Consider the following 17,930-nt stretch of genomic DNA (forward strand, 5'->3'; position numbering starts at 1 on the left):
TTATTTAGATTGAAAAATGGTATGTTTGAATAATACATTTCAGTAAATATCAATTTGAATTTTTCCACTGAAAACAGTCTCTTCATAAAACCCTGCTAATAGCTTAACGAGAAATAGGATTAGGTACTCAGTGAAAAGCTTCTGTTACTCCATCTAATATTGTAGGGATAAATGCTTAAGCTTTTCCCCGATTGTATGGAATAAAAGTTAATGTATTAAATCCCTCTGGCAATGTATTTCAACTGAAATATCTTATGAGCAAGAATAGCTACTGAATGGGATTGTAACATTTGATAGATACAGAAAATGAAGTCTGAAATATATACAAAAGACTGAGTATTTGGTGGTAATAGAAGTCAGGTTGATATTTGATGTAGGACCAGACCAGCGGTTTGAAGCAAGACAAAAGTTGTACTGAGAGAGCTGGGTTCCCAGACTTTACGGGCAGTCCGCCAATGAAGATTATGTTGCAGGCTTTTATTGCAACTTTTATTGAGGAAGGAGCCCTTAGAAGTTTTTTTTTGGATCCATGAACATGCATGTTTTTACTTTCAGCGACTTTTTATACACATTCTCTGGCTTAAAAAATGCTTCAACAATGAAGTGAATTTATGATGGTATTTTGCATGAGTAAGTCAGAGGTCCATGAATATTGTTTGGCACAAGAGTTTGAATGTTTAAGGAGGTCTAGAATAAACTAACTAGTCCTAGTGCTTCAATCAAATGCTTCCGTCGTCTCGGGATTTCCTAACAAATTACCCTAACACATTATCCTTCTATCGACCTTAATCAAACAAATTCCAAGTCCAGCTACCCTCGACATATTGGCCCGGAATTGACCAACCAAAATGATCTTATTGGTTCAGTTCAGTTCAAGTCACTCGAGAGAATGAGTACGTGGGTGTACATCCCCACTTCTCTTCAAATACTGGTGGTCTAACCCTTCTCAGGGAACCCTCGTAGAACGAATGTTGGATTAGATTTCATCTGCTTCCTAGGTAGTACCATGTCCACTTCATAATGACCAGGGTCTCCCCTCCGTTCTAATATATACGAGGGGTCATGCCAAACTTTAGCCTAAAGGTATTTCTGCAAAGGACCAACGAACGTTGGCCCCTTGTCAGATTTCATCTACGTTTGCAATTGCGTCTAGATACACAATTCGATATCCTGAAGCATGTTTTGAACATTACAATGTCAGGGGGGGGGCATGTAAGAAGAATTCTCCAGAGAAAATTTATCTCCCTTGTGACCGGAACCTTTCAAAAAGTTGAAAATACATTTCTATTAGCTAGCAGGAGGGTGAGTAAATGAACTTGTAATCCTTAGTTATTTATTAGCCGTCAATCACTTGATGTTTGGTATAATTCAGACATGTTAACATGTAATTACGTGGAGTAAATAACAATAGAGTAGATATATCCTCTGAAAATCATTAGACATAATGACGTGATGATGTGGCTACCCTTTGTTAAGACCGGAAGTGTCCCCTTGAATGTTACACGATTAATAATACTCATACTACCTTAAAAATACAACACTCTTATCTGCATGATGCCACTTGGTACGGTGGTTGCGTCGATTTCAAAATTGGAGTCGGAAACCAGTGGGTATGACAATCGCATTCCACCTCGAGATCTCATTCGGATCCTATTCCGTACAGCAGTACTGCTTAATATTCATAGAAGTGACTGCATTTCTCTCGTATCGACCGTCACGTATAGCTAGCTTAGAGGCTATATCCAGATATCATTTTACACTCAGTCGAATTTGGAAGGAATATTGTCGAGTTTATTTCATAATTTTAGGTATTTCTATTTTGAATAAAGTTATTACGATTCTAAAGATAGTATATTTTATAAAATATATTGCTTTATGATTCATAAAGGTGGAATATTATCATAGAGAAATAAATCATAATTTGATTGAAATTCTTGATATTATTGATAGAGTCATGAGCAGTTGGAAAAGAAAGTATCTACTCTATCTGTTGAATTAGATATAAATCTCTCTCGCATGTGGTTCTTTTTATTCGTAGACAAATATATAGATGAAATTTTGGTCTTAGAATCACGTGGGATTCGTCAGGTAGTAGAAAATACAATTCTGCTTTAAAGAGACTAGAGACTAGTTCTAAGTGTTTTCGGTATCTACCGTTTCACAGCCAAAAAACTTGAGTAGATCATGGCGAATCCCCTTTTTTTCCAATTCATTCATTCTCATTACCAATTATTCTATTCATATTATCAAAGTAAAAATTAATCCAATAACAATTAAGTTTGAATTTAAAAAAAAAAAAAATAAAATGCAGTTTGAAATCGCTTTAAATTTCCTGTCGACTTTCGTGATCTTCCGGTTTAAAAATTAAAGACCATAATTATGTTCACGTTCTTAATAGAGTGTAATAGTGTACATTTACTTTATGTCATATAATTCGTCTGTTATCCCTATCATTATATATTGTAGATAGTTTAAAGTTGGTTATAAAATAATTGAAATGAAAAGTTTCTTTAGTATCTTTGATATTGGTACTAACAATCTTCTCATACTTACCTCTTCGTCTTGAAATACCCATCCAAAGAGAGAATAACTTTATTCATTATGTTCCATCCATTACTTTCACTTGGAAAACGTAAAATATTTCGATCTAAAGATAGGTATGAGCAAATGTAAATTTTCACTCTAACAAAGAGTTTAATATTCAATAATAAAAGTAATGGTCGATTATATTTGCCATAAAATATAACTACTTATTAAAACACATTTTGAAAGGGTCTTTCTAATAAAATATTTTATTATTATAATTCTGCAAGAATAATAAAATGTTGCTAAATTTTCCTTAAATTTACCAAATTCATTATCGCATTTTTATTGATATTTGAAGGTATCTCAAAAATATGCAATAATTACTAATGACTTGACTTTTCAGATCCATCCCTAACACTCTAGAAAGATACAAGAAATAGCCTTATTCTCCCTACTGGAAAGTTCTCGTATTTTTCCATATAATTCGTCGGGAATTGGATTGATTCCAAAGGTTGTCAGGGGTGTAGTAAAGGACGTAAAGATAGAGAGACTTTTTCGACTTTTCGATACACTTTCAATGGTCAAAGACAGAGTCTCTTTTATTATTAAACACTAAACTATCTCAAGTTCTTTTCTCTTGGCTGTCGAAATGTGAATGGAATAAATATCGAAGTACTGAATCATTTAAATCAAAGATGAATTTTCAGTTGAGCTTGGTGACATCAAAGGAGGAACGAAAGCGGAACTTTTTCTTGATTCCATCACCACCAATATACATATGACAGGGAAAATAGTATCCTTGAAAAGTCAGCATTTATTGATTCATTCATGCTATTCCTCTTGAAAATATGAAATACAGTCGGCTGATTTATATCCGGAGGGGTGTGGTATTGGGTTTCTCATTCAGCGATTGAAGAAATAAGTTTGAAAGAGATACAAAAAGTATTGTCCTCATGTCCATTTCCGAAACGCTGTCACTTTGTGAGTGCACACGTCAGCAAAGCAATCGAGTGTGAGTTGTTTCGTAAAAAGGAAGGGGGTTGACCTAAGGGTGGTTCTTTTTGCACAACGCAAAACCCTTATTAGTCGTCCAAGCGATACGCTCAATCGACAACACCAAGCACATCGACACGCTCTTCTGGTCTTTCTCGTATCAAAGACTAAAGTAAAAACGTATATCTGAGGGGTCCGCCCTTTTCCTTTCTGTGTCCACCATTTGATCTTTCCTCCCTTTACTCTCTCCCTCCTCCTTTCCTTCATCTTTTAAGTGGATTCAGAGATGCTTTTGCGATTGAAAAGCAACTCACTGATACATGTAAATACAACTTGAGATCTTTTCGTTTTTATGTACAGTAAAAACATTAAATTTTACGCTGTTCTCTGCACGTGTATTCCATCCCCTTATATACCGGACACACCCTTTTTTATGTGTGTATGGCTTTAAAAAATTCTCATTACTATTTTTATTACTCTCGTGAAGCCATTTTGTTACTTTTTGCGCTGTAAAGTATTCGAGAAAAATTTATTGAGCCATTTTAAGATAAATCCGAATTAAAGTCTGTCGAGAAATGTCATAAAAATATTCGAAAAAATATCACAAATATTTCACTTATTTTAAAATTATTTACTCAAAGTGGAGTTGGTGAGGAGGAGGAGGGAACTTATGGATAAATAAAAAGGTGAAATTTGAACTGGTGAAGGAAGTCATTTGATATCATGGATCATGAGAAGAGTGATCCCTTATGGATATGTTGCTGGAATGCTTGAGGGCCAAACTGTGAGGGATATTTTTTGTATTTGATTCTTCTTCCTTCTGCTAAGAACCAACAAGATATCGGACTCGAGTGTCAAAGCTTCATGCCAAAGGGAATGTTGGTGATGTTGATGGAAAAAGAAGACCCCAATCGATAATGTACGCAAACGATACGTTTTACGTGTAGCCTTGTGGTTGAATGAATATTTTCGAAAGATAAACGTTTAGATGTTATTGACGGGGAAGAACTTTGCTCTCATTTTGCAGATGTAGGGTGAAACATAAAAAACATTTTGAATAAAATCCACTGGTCAAAAACTTTCGATTGTTTTTCATCTATAGTATATTGTCTTTTTGTACAATAAAATGCAAAAGGACCTTTCGTTCTCGTATTTTATTACTCCAATAACTCTGTCTCCAATAAATCAAATACTACTCTATATATACTGGGATTTAAAAAAGTTTATAATTTGAAAGAGTCTATAGGGCGGTGATTTTTATTCAGTGAATTCTGTTTTTTGAATAAAAAAATTTTTTTTTTTTTGTTTTTACTATAAATGAAGTACAACGTCAATATAAATAGAAAATATTATTTATTAAATTTATTCTTAACAATAAGATTATTCAAACATTTTGGATATTTTATTTTGGAGCTCTACTTCTAGATAAGTAATAAATTAGAATATTGGCTTTATATGATCCAACTCATCCAAGACATGCACAAGATCATTTACATGATGTAATAAATATATAACCTGTATAAAAAATTTTTTCTCTCTATCATATCAGTAGATTCGTGAGATCTTTTTATTGGACTAGTTAAAATTATGATATTAATGATAATTTATGCAAAAATTGAAGAAAGTTCCCGTTTTACCCCATTTTAGGGGTGAAAAAATTAATTTTTTGTATTTTTGACCTGATTCCGCATTTCTACGCATTGAGACGAAGAGAATGAGTGGTCGAACTTGAAAATCGGACAACTTTGATTTTTCACCCTCAAAAAATGGCAAGTGGTACCCCTTTCCATTTTTTTTGGCCAAAAAATAAAGGTACTCCGATTTTGATGATTGAGGGCTCATTCTCTTCGTCTTGATGCGTAGAAATGCGGAATCGGGGCACCGGTCAAGAAAATTCACTTTAACACCCTTAAAAACGGGTTACACTAAATACAAATTATGGATTATCATCCCCTTGACTTTAAATCCTTATAACTCATGAACGGACCGTCCAATCACTGATTTTAGGGACGTTTTGAAAACCTGAAAGTCTAAGCTAAACATCCATATCCATAAAAAATGTTAAAAAAATTTCTTTCACCCTTAAAATTGCTAAAATATAAAAAAAAATCACATTTTTTTAGGAAGTTGCCAACTATTTTGGCAATTTTGAGGGTGAAAGAAATTTTTTAAACGCTTTTCATGGATATGAATCTTTAGCTTAGATTCTGAAGTTTCTAAATAGCCCTTAAAAATTATTTTTCGATGAATTGTTCGAGAGTTATGAAGGTCCAAAGTCGAAAAAAGGTCAAAAAATCATCTACTCTTTAACTTTGGACCTCCATAACTCTCGAACAATTCATCGAAAAATAATTTTTAAGGGCTGTTTAGAAACTTCAGAATCTAAGCTAAAGATTCATATCCATGAAAAGCGTTTAAAAAATTTCTTTCACCCTCAAAATTGCCAAAATAGTTGGCAACTTCCTAAAAAAATGTGATTTTTTTTTATATTTTAGCAATTTTAAGGGTGAAAGAAATTTTTTTAACATTTTTTATGGATATGGATGTTTAGCTTAGACTTTCAGGTTTTCAAAACGTCCCTAAAATCAGTGATTGGACGGTCCGTTCATGAGTTATAAGGATTTAAAGTCAAGGGGATGATAATCCATAATTTGTATTTAGTGTAACCCGTTTTTAAGGGTGTTAAAGTGAATTTTCTTGACCGGTGCCCCGATTCCGCATTTCTACGCATCAAGACGAAGAGAATGAGCCCTCAATCATCAAAATCGGAGTACCTTTATTTTTTGGCCAAAAAAAATGGAAAGGGGTACCACTTGCCATTTTTTGGGGTCGAAAAATCGAAGTTGTCCGATTTTCAAGTTCGACCACTCATTCTCTTCGTCTCAATGCGTAGAAATGCGGAATCAGGTCAAAAATACAAAAAATTAATTTTTTCACCCCTAAAATGGGGTAAAACGGGAACTTTCTTCAATTTTTGCATAAATTATCATTAATATCATAATTTTAACTAGTCCAATAAAAAGATCTCATTCTCACGAATCTATCGATATGCGCATTTTCTACATAGGCCTTATACATCTCGAGTTATTAGCAAAAAACTAAGTAATGCTGCAGCAAAGGAAAAAAACATTTTTCGCTCCCCAAACGTTCCCTATATTCCCACGAGGAGAACGTCGGGGAACGAATTTTTTTCCATACGAGAACTTAAAAGATATTTCAATGTTATTCCTGGTCTTTTTTTCTTGCTTCATTTAAAAATGAATTCTCACAGACTAAATGAAAGGAGATATTGAGGATAAGGTGATAATAAATGAAACAAAGACAATAAGAGTATTTTTGTTTTCACCAATATCGTTGGAATACTGGTGTTAAAAAGTTTATTAATATGTATACTTTCCTTAAAATCATCGTCATACTCGTATTCTCGTAGCGTTATAATCGTAATCATAATATTACCGTCACAATATATTCACGTATACATATATATTATATTGTACGTGATAGATATATATAATATATATCTATAACTATGTATATTATGCTCGCGTTGGTTTGCATACAGAGAGTAATTATAATTACATAGTAGTTGCGTAGATTTATCTTTACGTGGTATCCACACTAAACATATAAAAGCAGTATAAAGCTCGTTCCTCACACACTGATTTTTCAAATATTTTCATTTGAATTTTGTCTATACATCATAAGGAAATCATACATGACTCGTTCCATTGCAGTTACGATTAACACAAATAGACATAAAATAAAACAAAAAGCCTAGATTAATTGTGTAATGCGATCCGGCGCGGTTTCAATGTGATATTAACTAATAATTATTATCATTATGTATTTAATTACTGTTTTTTCATTTTCATTCTTTTCTAAATAAATTCTGTTGTGCTAGCTTGTTCTCATTGTCGTTGGTTGCTGGTCGGTGGGATTATCTTCAAACTAAATACAAAAAATGCAAGCATTTCCAACATAAAATTAACAAAAAGTTCCATTGACATCATTACAATCTCACATACACGCTGATATATATCCATTATTTGTTTTTTTTTTCTTTTTTTCTTTCATCTAATACAAGCATTTTTGCAATCATCGACGTCGAGGTGCGTAAAGAAGATCGTACAACAACCACTACTTTACGCTCATGCGTATGTCTCATCCCTCGTTCCCTCTCAGATGCAAGCCAGCAGGAATTATTGACCTTTTGGTGGTTGTGCTTCTTTTTATGACCAACAAAATTGACTGTATTTACATTTGAAATAATAGAAAGGAAGAATAGAGAGTAAGTTAATTGAAAAATTTCATTTTTAATCCAATATATATTTGTCGATTGAAATGTCTTATCAGCAAATGTAACGCCCAGCATCTCATTTACCTTCAACATTTCAATAAATGCTTCTCTCCTTCCTTTATATCATGAAAAAACTTACGTAATTTTCTACATCTTCCAAGAATGCGTTCTACTGGCGTGTGAGTTTAACTGTATTTTCTTGTATCAAGAAAGAGGGCCGCACCTTGTGCTTTTACGACACTCACAGCTCGTATACGACTTGTGATAATTTACAACTTCAGCCATTTACGCACTCTTGGGTTATTTTCTTTCTTTCATTATTTATTTTTATTATTATTTTTTGCACAACAACACAAGATTTTATTCCTGCTAGCGAAAGGTACAGCGTAGTAGGTATCTAATAACCCGAGTTTATATTAGACTCTCGCCCTCACAAGCCAACCAAACAAATATAGTGCCTACAATTACAGTACCAATTCATTAAATATCAACTTTTATACTCTAACGATTGTAATAATAATAATAATCATAATAATTATAATAATAATCATAATAATAATTATAATAATAATAATTACAATATTCATTACAATAATAAAGTCAATAATTATTAATAATATATTGATGAAATATAACATTCATACATCCCACATAATTGTTGTACCACAATTTATTGTATTTAGTTATGTGTTCGGCTACATTTATTAATCAAGTGTTATATTTATTAGTCATTTTATTGGCAATTTATTTTATAGAAAACGCTTTTTCTTTTTTATTATTATTTACTTTGGGCAGTCTCGGCCACTCGATGTCAGTTTATATATAAATATGCAACTGTGACTCCATTTTATTGTATTACAAATATTAGTAAATAATAATATTATTTTTATTCTTTAGATATTTCTTGGTTTAGATGTATTTATTTTACTTGTATTGCTATGAATTGCTATTTTAGTTGATTGAATGAACGCCGGGTGAATGATTTAAACCCAAAAGAGCTTTTTATCAAAAAATTATCCTTTTAAATAAAAAGCAGGACGAAGTTCGTGAAAATTTGAACAACCAATATTTCATTATTAACGTGTATTTTCAATTAGGACGTTAATTATTGGTTGAATATTTTAATTACTCATTCATCCTTTTTCCATTTTGTATTTCATGCCTTCGCCGTGCTTCGATTATTTATTGATAATAAGCTCTGTGAATTTTTTAATCAACATTAGTTAATAGTAATTAATTTTTTTTTCCAAGAATTTGCTTCGTTATAACATTTTTTTTTTTTGCTCTACATGATTATTAATAATTTAATTGTTTATTTTTACACCCAATGTTCGCAGTTTTAGATAGATTTTTATCAAAAATATACACACACCCTTACTTTACGTTTCCAGTTATTCCTTCTCACCAGACTAATTATCTTTCCATTATACTTCTTATTTATGTACATTGTTATTAAATTTAATTACAATAATTTATTTCATTAATTACTATAAATATTTATGAATAATTTTTTTGGGGATTTTTTTTACGTCAAGTCAAGCTCGTCCGAAGCTCGATTCTCAACCCGGATACTCGAATGTTCAAGCAACTCTTGAATATTCGAATATGGAGCATCGAATGTGCCAACTCTTCGTGTCAGCTATTTTAGAAAATTATATCTACTAAGTATTATTTGTTAGACATGTCACAACGAAGCAATGACATTTAAAAATTGCTTCTCTTTAATCACCCACGTTCATTCGTATTATTTTCTTTGATGATAACTTTAGAAATGGCGAACAATTAGTGATTTGAAAAATTGTATATGAGCATTAGTCCAAGTTATTTACAAGAGCCTGGTAGAAAAAATATTTCCATAGAAAGAACCCGTTGTTACAGAGAGTCACAGGCGTGAATTATGTTTCTCAAGTCTTAATTTGCGTTATTTTGCAGGCAGTTATGTTAACTTGGCCATTCGGTCACTGAAAAATCAGTGTTTGTCTATTTATTCAGTCTGTGTTCTAAGACTTTGGTCATTAAAAAATATTCAACTTGTCATAAAAGGTCTTTAGAATATTAAACAGCAGATAAGTAAATAATTTTATCTGCCGAGACGTAAATCCCAAATGTAATGAAAGAAATTGATTATTTTTTTGCTACCCAACAAAGTATTTATTCACCAAGAAATTAATTTTTCACTGAACAAACATCAAAAGCTTTTCCGAGCCTATTAAATTGACATGTCATTGAAAAATTGATTGCAAATGTAATAAATGGATGAGGAGTCTATAACTAACATGAATCTATGCAGCACAACTTGCGAAAACCAACTACCAATGGATCCAAAGTATTCACGACAAACGTGAGTCCAAATGCAGATGTTTAAATATAACTACGCCTGCATTTATGTACCATTTATGCTCGTGAGACCGTCGCGACCGCTTATGAACTACAAAAGTGATTCGCGAATGTAAAGTAAAACGAATAAAAAATTATTATTGCGCTTGGTCGAGATCCTCAGTCAGAATAAAGGACAAAGCCGAGTAGGATGACAAAGACGTGGGAAAAAGAAGGAACTTGATGAAAAATAACCGAAAATGGCTTGTTTTTTGGTTACTTTTGGCACCTGCCGATCTAACCGTGGCAGATGCACGAGTTAACACCTGTCTGATGATAATAATGGTAGATATTGCGGCCTGAAGCGCCTAATGGCAGTCTCTATTATATTATTATTATGTAATATGATCAATACGGTTAGATAATTGTTATTGTTATTTCTTTAATTAATTCCATTTAATTTTCGTACTAAGCAAGTGTACGGCTAAGTCCTAAATTAGGTATTTAGGTAATTCGTACCTTATAAATAATTTATTATTCAATATAATTATCATAATAATTCCTACACCAGAGAAAACATTGTTTAAACCTTATTTTTATCTCATATTACTCTTTTTTCTTTCAATAATAATAATTAATAATAATTAATAATGATTGTAATAATAATCATAATAATGATAATAATAAGTATTTTATTTTTTTTTATTTTAAATCGTGTTTAATTCAATCAAACGATTAATTCATTTTGCTCTTTTCCACTCTCTCTCTCATTCTCTCTCTCTCTTATTTCTTTATATTATTTGTTCTTCGATATATTATTTTTATTAGAAAAATTTGTACTCTTATGGGGGAGGTATTGTAAGGGACACACAGCTGCCTTGCTGCTTATTTTTCTTTTGTTCTCGGACCATCTTTTTTACTCTAGGTAATTGCTTTTTGCTCTTCCAATGTCAATTCCAGACGCGACGATATTAGATTGGATATTATCGCATACTATACTCTCTCATTCTTGCACTCTCTTTCATTCTCTCTCTCTCTCTCTCTCGTTATCGCGTCTATCTTTCTCAAGACTTTTTCTTCTCTTTTTCGTGCACGTCTCTCTACGAGATCTCGACCGTCCCACACAGCAAAAAGTCTTGCAAACCGGCAGCCTGCAGCCAGGTCTCTCTATAATAAAACGTGTAGAAGCGACCAACCACAAGGTTTAAGCCAATTTCTCCCTTTTTTCTTTCCAACCTTACTACTTGCTTTCTCACTCTATTTATGTGATGTCTTGTAATTTTCCTAGACGCTCCTGTTATTACCAACCATTTTCCTTATCATCGAGGAGCTTTTTGAATTTCATTCACGATTAAAATATCCAAGTTAATGAAAAGCTTCTACAGATTGACCTGCTGGTTGATATAAGAATGAAATAACTAATTGTATTTAAATATTTCATTAATTGTCATTGGAAATTGGAGAGTTCGAAAAAAAAGTATAATAATGGAAAGGAAGAAATAAAATAATATAATGAAAATTTTTTATAGCAAACAATAAAATGAAAGATTTTTTTTTTTTTTCAAAGTTTAATTTAGCCTGGTAAGGTTTACGTAAAAACTTTTATCGGTTTATTTATTTGGTTCTTTTTCATTTTAAAATGCAAAGCGAACGAAACACTCATTGTTTGCTGAGGTGCTCGAGACGTCTGCCAATTAAACTGAAACGAGAGAGCGGTATCGCATCGATAAAAGGAGGGTGAATGAAAAGGGATCGGCGAGGTCATCTCGTATCTTAAATCGCAATCACAACCGCGCGAAATAACGCTCGCAAAACCGATTCCATGAAGTCAAAGTACCGCAAATCTCTACCTGCAAGTATCGTAACAAGGCAATAAAATTATCCACTATCTTTAGGTAATCTTTAAGAGTGAATGATATTATCTGATGATATAGCCTATATACTTGTATTAATATTATAAATAAACCATGTAGTTGGTTGGTTAACATGATCTCACATCTTCTACACGTCTCTTTTTATAAGCGTCAATTGAAGCAACTTGAAAACAAATAGGTTTTATGTCTATTGAACGACCGCAAAAAGAAAACGATTGGATCATTAGATAATTACTAATTCATTAAGGAGTAATTAATTGAATTAATTAATTAACAATCAAATAATTAACACTCACACGACACACACGCGGGCCACTACATCTTGAGCCAACGTCAATGGATCCTATTAGAACCTTTTTTATACAACATATCGAACAAGGTCTCTTCAAGTCACTGATAAAAATATTTACTCATTGATATCTTTCCATTAATCAATCACTTTAGGCTTATTCTCATGATAGGCTATAACATATTTATTATTGCTTCTTTTTGTAATTATTTTTATTTGTTTAAGAATTTAAAAAATTTCTTGATGATAACTTGATCGTTATTTTGTATAAAAGAGATTTTAATAAATTTTAATAATAATAGTATTCCAATTTATTGTGTTAAATATTTTGAATTTTTGGAAAAATTTCCTTATGTGGCTCATTGACTAAGCTAGTGGGATGTGACGGTAATCGATTTACGTTTAGTATTATAGACCTTATCAATATAATAGTAATTACGAGCAATCGCGATTAATACAGAGAAAATGAATCGATATAAATTACGAGTTAATTTTATTCGATTAGAATTGATTTATTTTATTGCGAATTAAATTATTTTCCAAAATGTTTCTTTTCTTTATTTTTATGTGATCATTATTTTAATCCATCGATCGAACGATACGTCATGATTGATAGTTAACGGGATACGAAAGAACCATTTGAAAATCATAAACATGATGGAGATAAATTTGATCGCATTATAAAAATGCTTAAGAGAGCATATTTACTATCCCGTTAATGCATCACACATGCGTGGTTTGTGAAAAAAATCTATCAAATCGGTTTATGAGACTTTTTTCTTTTAGTACGAATTTTTTTCAGTCTATTTAATTATTTTTTTTATTTTTCAGAATAAATTTTGCCAAGAAAAGCTCGTTCAGTTTCGTTTAGTATGTGTATTGTGATCAGACAATTTGTCATGGAAGAATGAGCTTAAATCCTTGACGGAATTTACGCTAAATAGCAAAAAGTTATCTGAAAAAGGACAACAAGATGTAGACTAATTATCACAATAATTCCTTTTGTTTCAATTTTAAAAATTATTTTTTTTTTTTTCTAATTCAAAAATATATTAATAAATATGAAATAATTTATGTATTTAATTTAAATGAATCATCTGGAATATATTAAAAATATAAAAAATATTTAAATCAGTTGAAATCTAAACTTTAAAAAGTAAAATACATCCTTTGTCCCATTTTCATTCAGAAAAGAATAATTTTGAAGACAAATGGGTGCGTAAAAAATTTAGTATCAAAATTTTGGAAATTTCTTTTTTCAGCTTCCATTAAGTTAAATACCAATCTTACTTAATGAACATTTATTTACTTAAAGATAAACGTATCGCTTTTGAATACCACGTAGCCAATGAATAGGTGCAATTTGGCGTAGACTTAAACTGATGTAAAACGAGTGATAAATCGAACTTTACTAATCTCTTTTTTTCGCGACAAGATACATAAGAGAGATTAAATGTTACCCACGCATAAGTTGTATAATATATTGTACTAAATTATACAATCTTTCACAAGCTGTGGTGGTTAATGACTCTTACGAAACTGACTGGCAAAGTTCGGGCCAATCGTTTTTCATCAAGCACCTAAATGGTCTTAAGACTTAATGACTATCTCATGAACGACTTGCATTCCCGATGGAGCGGCTCTTCCATAAACATCCTTTCTTCACATTCTATTCAGTTGTTCTCATTTGGTCCACACTACCAGCATGATTTGCTTTTTTCAGTGCAAAGTACTTTTGGGTGATTACTTGGATCGTTTCCATGCCTGCCGTCCGATCGGATTTCACTGATTTTTTATTTTAATTTTTATTTTCAAATTTTTCAACTTTTTTTTATCTTTTTGTTTATCATCGTTCATTACGACTTAATGATTAGTACGTTTAGATAGGTATAGTTTTTATAACTAGAATGTGAATTTTACGAGGTTATTTTCTTATACGTACACAAGTCAATTTCAACGACATTGCAAACAGTAGAAATAGAACCGGTTCGGAGGATTAATTTCACGAAATTTTGTCAATTTTTATTTACATTTACTCATACACAACAGAAAACAGAAAGTCTTTATAATTATTTGTGCGTTTCAATTTTCGAGGAAAATAGGATTATTTTATCCATTTTTCCAACTATTTATTGCCAACAAATTTTGCGATATAAATTGGTTTTTTGATGTATATGAGGAAATTTAAATATTTTATTCCTATTGACATAATCAAATTATATATTAATGATTTTTTTTTTGAAGTCTGGTATTAGACTTGGACTCGAATCAATTTTAATTACAATCCAATGCAAATCGTCCCTTACTTAATAAATAATTTTCACATTCTTAATTTCGAATTTTATTTTTTTTTTCCACACTACGAATGCCAATTCATTAAAAAAATAGGGTACAAAATTATTTTACTAATTTAAAGTCTTACCGAATCTACAATCTTGCTTTTCAAAATTTCATTTCATTCTTTTTTTAACACAGCCGAATTAAAATGCCCCGAATTACATTTCTAATTAAATACAAAAATTCTTAATTTAGCTTCCTTAAATTTTGTCTCTCTCAATTTTTTTTGTTTTCTCCTTAAAACCTACCAATAAATTCTTATTCTTAATCCATTAAATTATTTTTCTTTTAAATAAATAATTGCTCGCAAAAGTTCTCGAACCGCCTTATCATTACTTTGCATTGTCGCGCGAGTATTCAAGAGATTACCAATTGATTACCAATCAATGATTCTTAACTTTTAGAATTTTAATAAATAAATCTTATCTCAAATTGAATACTCGATCGAATACCCCGTGATTGCCGTCTTTTTCCACTAGAGCACTACGGACGCTCATAACAATACTACTTTCTACTGGACACTATTGATAGACACATGATTATCTGGAATATAATTGATTTGAAGGGAAATAACACATCCACACGTCATTCAGACATTTATTAATTCTATGGAGATTGGTTTGATAAAACCCAGGGGATAATTTTTTTTTAACGGTACAACATACAAGTATATACCTAATTGAGTAATAATTATATTTTTCTAACGCCTAAAAAATTCAATTCAAAGTCTCCCTCGAACCGTATACACGACAATAAAATCTAAATGCTGGACTTGGAACGTATGTCGGGTTTTTTTATTCTTCTCTACTCGACAAAAACAACATCCTCACAGAAAAAGTCTCTTGTTCAAATAAAAAAATAATATTATATATTTTTAAAAAATATTCTATTCTTTCCTTTTCAGAAAAATCAATCAATTAAATATCCTTTTTTTCTATTTCTTCAAAAATTGAGAAATCAATCACTGTTGCGAAAAAAAAAATTAATGTTAAATAAATATGTCAATATTATTTTTGTATTCAAAGTAAATGAATGTTTTTTTCTGCGAGGATAATAAATATAGGAACAACAAAAAAATCTGATTAAAATTTAGACGATGAAAAAGTGAATAATATTTGCGTATAATCTATTTTTTAACCGTAGACTACTGTCTTTTCTATCCTTAACCGTGGGCGTCTTTACGCCGATATCTCGATATTTTTCATCATCGTTTATCATTCAACTCCTATCATGTTTTTTTTATTTAAACTTTGTCCGCCTCGCGTCATCCAATCCAAGGATCTGAGATAATTGCACACTTGTTAAGGATGAAGAAAAAATATTGAAGATGATTCAAACACTAGTATATAGTTCTTCAAAAATAATTCTCATCCTCAGACAACTGTGTAGTTTCACTCATTTACCCTCTTTTGCCTCTTACAATCTTCAGGAAGATAAAGAGGCTACGATATACGTCATTATAACAACTCTATGTTCCTATGTACATTTGTACCTTTGCCAACGTTTCAAGACGATTCGATTCAAAAGTCGAGTTCTCAAGAATTATCGATAAAATATTTCAGAGTTAGATATAAATTTATAACGTTTTCTTTTCATATTATTTATCCAAACATTTATTTTTATTTATGATATAAATAAATTATTTTTCTTTCTTTTTTTCACTGAGATTATTTGTTGATTCTAGAACTCGACATCTCCAACCGTAAAGTGTGAAAGACAGCTGGTTTTTTTTTTTTTTACTAGGTTGCGTCTTGACTATTTAATTTTGTTAAAATGAAAACTCAATATTTCCAGTAGCGCGCTCGTTATAAAATTTGTTCTTTCTAACCAGTAACAACGGGGAAAATTGTACACGATTATCAGGTTACATTTAAGTAACCCAAGATTGTTTTTTTTTTTTTATTATTCAATGCTCGGAATGAAGAGCGAGTAATTTATTATTTTTTCCAAGGGTTAAATCTGTAAAACTTAATCAAGTTTGAGCACGAATCACGCGAGAATAGGTGATTTTTTATAACAACTTATTGTAACAAGAGTCGTCATAAAAATTGGCTGATCAACGTCTCTCACGCAATTAACGCGAATCGAGATAATGCGCAGTATTTGTTATTTATTTTTTACTCTTTTCTTATTCATTTATTTTTTTTTTTTTTTTTTATTATTTTTGTACATCATTTACGTCTATTGAAGGTATAATACCGATTAACTATTTATATATACATCAATATGTATATATAGCACTGTTTTCATTTTTTTTTATTTCAATTAATTAATTAATTATACTGAAAGAAAACAGAAAAAAAAATTATTCCATTAAAAATGTCCCGTAATAATAAATAAATAATATTTTTTTTTTATTTTCTTCATAAAAAATGAATTTCTAAACAAACATTCATTTTTATATTTTTAATAGAATAATTAATATGATAAAATTTTCTTGCAGTTTAATTAACGAATGTTTTTTTTTTTTTTCATTTAAATATTTATTTCAGCGATAAATATACATTTAACATTGATTTATTTCGCGAATTTGAAGATCTAGTGAGTATACGGTGTTGGGAGAGAATAGTTTACTATTTACGAGGAAGTCATACGATGTAAATATTTGAATAACTCCGGTCAGTGACCTACGACATAGACATAGACATAGACAGACGTACGTGGACTTGACACCGGATCAATCAGCGCTATTGATATATAAGAGCTGCAAATATGATGGCATGCTGCATGAAATAAGCATGTTAAATGACTCAAGGGTTAAGGCTGATCAATAAAACATCACTTCCACGTCCAAACAACACATCTCTATGTGACAGACTATTACGTACTCGATACGATAGTAATTACGTAGGCATTAGTATTTTTATTGAATTTATGCTCGAATAGACGTTTCATTTGAGCACGAGGCTCTCTTCTAGGAATTCATTTTCGAGCGTATTAATAAGAAGGAAAAAAATTGAATTTATGGCTCTAATAATTTGCACTTGATTTAAATTCAACTAAAAAATTATCATGATTGAATGTTATATTTCTTGACTTATTTCATGTATATGTGTTCATTGTGTTTGTTGAGTCTGTAATAATTCTTCTAGTTGTCTAGCACAGCTGTAAAAACGTTTCTTAACATCTAAAATTGTTTATTTTAGTTTTTTTTTTTTTTTATAATATTTTTTTCTTTTTTTTCATATTCATATCTCACTAACTGCTATCTTATAGATTACACTCAACGACAAATCTGCACAGAATAACTACAGTTGGATAGACTTAAATTCGATAAATTTATTCGGGATAATATTAA

This window comes from Chelonus insularis, unplaced genomic scaffold (assembly GCF_013357705.1).
Source record: "Chelonus insularis isolate UGA/USDA-ARS -01 unplaced genomic scaffold, ASM1335770v1 contig_397_pilon, whole genome shotgun sequence".
NCBI classification, from domain to species: domain Eukaryota; kingdom Metazoa; phylum Arthropoda; class Insecta; order Hymenoptera; family Braconidae; genus Chelonus; species Chelonus insularis.